This window comes from Vigna angularis, chromosome 2, assembly GCF_016808095.1.
Source record: "Vigna angularis cultivar LongXiaoDou No.4 chromosome 2, ASM1680809v1, whole genome shotgun sequence".
Taxonomy (NCBI): Eukaryota; Viridiplantae; Streptophyta; class Magnoliopsida; order Fabales; family Fabaceae; genus Vigna; species Vigna angularis.
In genome coordinates this window covers 41,598,754-41,605,210 of record NC_068971.1, presented here as the reverse complement: position 1 = coordinate 41,605,210, position 6,457 = coordinate 41,598,754, and positions in this window count along the sequence as shown.

Genomic DNA, 6,457 nt, shown 5'->3' with positions numbered 1-6,457 from the left:
TATCTAGGTCACTCTTACGTACATTTATTTTATGGAAACATCGTTACCTTAAATACTATACCATGATTTTTGTTTTGACTTTTGAGCATTTGGGTACAGTGAAATGAATGTTCACGCATTTTTTAACCGAGCCAGTAGTAGGGAAAGTTTATGTTATGGATTCTTTCTGGCTCTTCGTGCAAACAACCTTTTTCTTCTTTTGCTTAATTGGTTTAATGTGTTTTACTTGGTCGGGTTTGTAAAGTTTAGTCTAGGTTATTTTGAGTTCTAATTTCGGTGTATACTTTGTTGTTTGATTTTGATATGCTCTTGTAATAGGCCATTCATGTTGTTGTTGGGTAAAACTTTTTATAAGTTGAAAATGTACATGCATCTCACTTTGTAATTATTTTCTCATTCTTTATTCAGCTTACATCCGAATTTAATTTTGTCAATTCAGTCTTCCAAATGTTACAATCTTACATATTATCCTTTTCCAACATCTGGATGACACGTTCTAGCTTGGTGTCTAGTTTTTGAATAAAATAGTAAGAGGTATTGCTAGACCCATCAATAATGGTATACCTAGAACATGTTGCTGATGATAGTAGGGTTGTTTCTGTAAGAAAGATTGCTCATTTTGCAAGTACTTGAAATGGTAGCAGGAGTGGAGGTTTTTTTGCTTTGGAAAAAGCGATTCGTGTACCCACAAACAGGTCCTTAACAATAATGTTGCAAATGGATAGAGAAAGTTATAGGGAATTTAAATTGTTGAACGAAGCTAATAATAGATGCATCTTTGGAGAGAAAGGGTTTGGGTTTGGAGATGTGATTTGTGGATTATGAGTGGCATGTGTTGTTATACACCTTGTAAGCGTTGTCTTTTGGGTCCCCATATGGGTAGAGTTTTCAAAGAACAACGCAAAAACAGAACCACGGAACGCCTATGCTTTTGAGTTTTTGGAATCTGTTACTCTTGATATCTCTATCTTGCTTATTTTGGATATTTAGATAGAAAAAACGAATATTGTCATGTTTGTCAAAAATGAATCAGAACCTTATAAATGAACCACAGCCATATATAAAGCTTTTTTAGTTGTATGATTGATAAGAGAGTTTCGCAATCATTTTCAATCTGTTATCACATCATAAACTCTCAGCTGTTAGTAACATATTCTCTTTGAAACACTACTAATTTAAATTTTATAAAATTATGTAGATCTAACTCTTTTGGAATATTCAAATCTCATATGAAATTGTTTAATGCGAATGATATTTGTATAAATAAATAAAAAGCCCTACAAAAATCCAATCAATGAAGTAGTTTATTAAAATTTATATGATTTGAATATATATACATTTTTTAATCTTTTAAAATCTTAAAATTGAATATTATAAATCTTTTAAAATGTTTCAAAGTTTAATTTAATATCAATTTTTTATGAAGAAATATAATTTTTGTAAATACTTCTTCCAAAATCAGTTGTATGAACTCAGTCTAAAATCAATCAAGTCTCAGACCATCTTAAACTAAAGAGCTTTACTTTTAAACATGAAGTCTTGATTGTACTAGTCCAAACTTTTGAACATAAAGTCCCGATTGCACTAGTCCAAATCAAGTTCAATTTTATGTTGTTATTATCTCATTATTTTATTATTTTATATTTAGTTCTATTGAAATATATATATATATATATATATATATATATATATATTATTAGGAAGTAAGATAATTATTACTCATAACTAAATACTTTATACAATATAATTCATATTTTTTTATTAACTTAAATATCAGAAAGTCTGTTATAAATGAATCTTTCATCTGGTTTTATCCTAAGAGTCAACCCTATTCACTAACTAAACAGCAGTTCAATCTTCAGAAAATATTAACTCTTCTTAAAAAATTTCTTCTAAAAATAATTTTAAATATTAAATAAACATATCCTTTTATTTAACTTAAGCATAAATAAAATTACCTTCTTACTCGTTAAAAAAAGCTATTTAAATTCTTTTAAATTGTTCTTATTGTAAATATTATATTACTTTTGTTAATATATGTTTGAGATGGTATTTTAGTTTAACTATAATGGTATTATTAAATAATATCATTTAAGAAATGAATTTTAAACCTAATTCAACCATGTAAAAGTGATAAATAATAAATTTTGTTATGATAGACTATAATATATGTCACTAATATCATATTAAGAAGTGAACTTTTAAATCTAACAAAACCTTACTAAATCAACTTATAAAGTGAGGTCTTTTTTACCTACTTATATATTGTAAATTGAACTTATCTCTAATGAATGTGAGACTTTCAACAATAACCTGATAATAATATGATTCTTTTTCTCAGTTAGGTCTCTATTTTTTAAAATGTGATATAATTTGGTCATTTTCTATACTAATAATGTTAAATATATATCACGTGTCAACTTGTGATTTTTTTATTTTTATTTTATTTTTTTCCAAAAAAATATTTGTCACTTGTTAAGTTAGTGTCGTGGCATGCGATGCGAAAGTGACAATATGATATGGCAGTGGTAATGTCGCATGTCACTATTAGTGTTAGGAGTCATTGTCTTAATTTCAATTTGATCCCTATTTGTTATTTTAATTACATTCAGTTTTAATATTTTTTTAAATTGAACAATTTCGTTATTTTTTAAATTGAGATCAAATTCAGTTTTTATGCAAATATTATAAGGATAATTTTATTAAATATTTTTTAACAAGATTAAGTTTATTTAAATTTATATTTTAAGTTTGAAATTTATTTAATTTTTTTTTAAAATTTTAAATTTTTTTGTTGATATTTTATTACATCATATATTATTATTATTATTTATTTGAATTTATATTTCAAATAATTGTATACTTTTAAAATGTATAAAATTCAATCATTTCTATACAAATGTTAGAGTTGGTTTAAAATTAACAATTTTATAAATTCAAATGTAAAATTTTAAAAAAATTTAGAAACAACATAAAACCAATAAATTTAAAATTTTAAAATATTTTTAAATAAAATTCAATGTAAATATAAATTTGAATAAACTTACTCAATTTAAAAATATTAATAACAATATAAATTTTATTAAAAATATCATTATAATATTTATATAAAAAATAAATTTGGTTCCATTTTTGGAGAGAGGTGAAATTATGCAATTGAATTGAATCAAAATAAAAAATACAACGACCAAATTAAGATTAATAAAATGATCTTTGGTGTTGACAATGACACGTGATACTCTTACTATCACATCACATTATCATTATCACATGACATGAACTAACTTGACATGTGATAATTTAAAAAAAAAAAAAAAACACAACTTAGACACATGATACATCTTTAACATTGTTATTATAGTACTAACAAAAATGATCAAATTATATTACATATTCACACGTAGTAACAATTGATATACAAAAAAATTACATAAACAAATTTAAAATATTCATACAGAAATAAAGATAAAAACATAACTAAACCAAATAATATCACTTATTCATTCATTATATTTTTTTTATCGTGAACGTAAACATACTTATATTTTTTATCGTAAACTTAATCATACTTTAAAATTTTGAGATTGTTTTAGATGACTATTATTTTTACCTAACTTATAAAGTATAAGGTTTGCTTGAACCTTAGAAAGTGGAAAGGTATTGTAAAAACCAAATCCTTCATTTATTTATTATTGGGATATGATAGGTTCAAAACCCTCTTATAATTACTTTAATTTATATTTTAATCACATACATTAATTTAATATTTTATTATTAAATAGATTGTTTAACTGATTAAAACTTTGTTTTTATTAAAAAATGAGAGGGAGTGAAAAATGATGTATTTGAAAAGAGAGGTGAAAGCGAAGATATTTAAATTAAGAAAAGACATAGTGACAAATATAACAAAAACAAGAGAACTTTTTTTGAGTGATTTGATTTATGTAAATGATAAAAAGAAAAAGTGCTTTAATAGAAAAAGTTATAAGATTACAATTTTATGTTTATAGTTAAAATTAAATAATAAATTTATATTAATTTTAAATAATATATAAGTTATTATTTAAAATAAAAAATGATAAAATTAATTTATGATAAAGGTGATTGATTAAAATTAAGTTAAAATAATATGTGATTGATTAATTTAAATAAAAAGGTATTTTTATTTGATGAAATTATTTTAAATTAATTTTATTTAATTAATAAAAACAATTGTATTGTTAATATTAGTAATAATAATATTTGTGTTTTTAATTGTGAGTATCGCGAGATGACTTAAAAAATAATGATAGTTTTTATGGAATAGGTTTAAATTATAGATAAATTTCTTATGACTAAAGTTTATTTTTATAAAACTACAATCTCTCTAAAACTTCTTATAAGTTTTCTCTTTATCATTTATTGATTTCTACTTTTGTCCTTTTGAAGACAAAGAAGTATAATAATAGTGGTGAGAAGTTTTATATCTTCATCCGATCAAAGAGTGAAATCGAGTAAGTTTCTTTTTCTCCTTTTGAGATATTTTTGTTTCTTGATTTGCATCTGGACTTCAGTCTATGCATGTGGCTCAAGTTCTAGGAAAATATCAATTACTTTATGGTCTAAATAATATACTTAAATATATAATTTGAGTCTCTGTCAAGTTAGGTTTTTCTGTGAGTTAAAATTTTAGAAAGCATTCTTGAAAGCAAAAGTTGTTTAACCAAGGTAATGACGAGTTAATTTTAATTCAGTATGCTTGAAGTATGTCTGTGTTGATAAAAGAAGATGTTGTTGGAGTTTCTCCTTCAAGAAAGCTAATTTTGATGATGATACCAAATTCAAAGATGAAGTAGAAACGAAAGATAAATTGAAAGACTTGTATTTTTTTATTGATCTAAATTGTCTTTGTAAGATGTTGTAGTTGTTGTTAAAGTAACTTAAGTTTAGTTTATATACAACAACATAACAACACTAAGTCATTTGAAGACAATAATTTTTTTCTAAACTACACATCAATAATCGATTATCATATTTATTATCACTTAAATAATCAATTATCATTTATTGATTAAACAAGAATTTGTAGTGAAACATTATTTGAAAAGAAATGCGACAATAATCAATTATTGCTTGCAATAATCAATTATTGATGACAGTTGTGATTTGACTCTTCATCTCCTAAACCTAATTTCAAAATTGGCTTTTATAAATCATGTGGGGATTCACTTTCAAAGATACAAGAGTTAAAAAACTTATTAGAACTTGAGAACTCTTTTGTGAAAGGCTTTGAAAAACCTAGTATGGATAGAGCGATAACTTTCGTTTGAGTGATTGAGTGTTGTTGTTGCTAAGAGAAGTTATCCTTTATGTGATTCAAATGAGATGTTCATCCCTTATGTATTCAAGGGAAGTGTCTTCATCTCTTGTGGCTTCAAAAGAAGTGTTTTTTCCCTAAACTGTCTTATTGTGCTTGTAATCTCAGTTTATTTGAATGATTATTTAATTTCTCTTTTAGGAGTGATTAACAATTTCACGTAAAATCTTTTGATCTAATCATACCTTGTGAAATTTTCTCTTTTCTGGTTTTTTTTAATTATTTGTTGAGTATACTAAAAGAATCAATTTTATTGCCAAGTCAAATTTTAAAAATAGAAAAATATTTAAGACATAATTTTTATTAAGAAATTCTTCTTTCATTTTGGTTTTGTCCGATTTCACTGCGAGATTCTAATAGTATTGACTAAATTCTGCATTGGTAATTTTATTTTAATGGGTGAATATTTTTTTGTTTAAGTTGGATTAGTGTAATGAAAGTTGTAATGATGTAGACACAAAAAAATTTATAAATAATAAATTATTATAAATAATTGAATAAATAAAATAGAAATGTGTTAAATGGAGTTCATATTTTTAACTTTCAATATTTTTGATCCAAATATAAATGTATACTTGACACAAAATTCATGAAACTATATAAGCTAAGAGTCAGAGCCGGAAAAGAAAATAGGGGAATAATCCCAAAGTTTTGGAAATTAAGAGGTGAAGGAAGCAAATAAAATTTGTAAATTATTTTGATAAGTTATAACAATTTTTAAAAATAATTTGTTTGATCAATTTTAAAAAGTTATTTTATTTATTTTAAGAACTAATTTTTACCATTCGTTACAATGTCATAAATTAAATTGATCAACAATATATAATTATCAAAAGTATTTTATTAAATTTAAAACTAATTTAGTTAATCTCTAATGAGACTGGCTATACAAGTTATTTCAAGTTAAACAAAGTTTACATAGTAAAATTTATTATCGAGATACATGACGCGTAATTGTTTATGAAATCACATATAAATAATTATTGCTTAACATTTGTTATACGATAAATGAGGCATATTAATAAAAATATTTAAAATATTAATATATAGGTCAAGCCTAGGATCGTAAAATCAAATAAAGTACTTATAATAATATTAGAG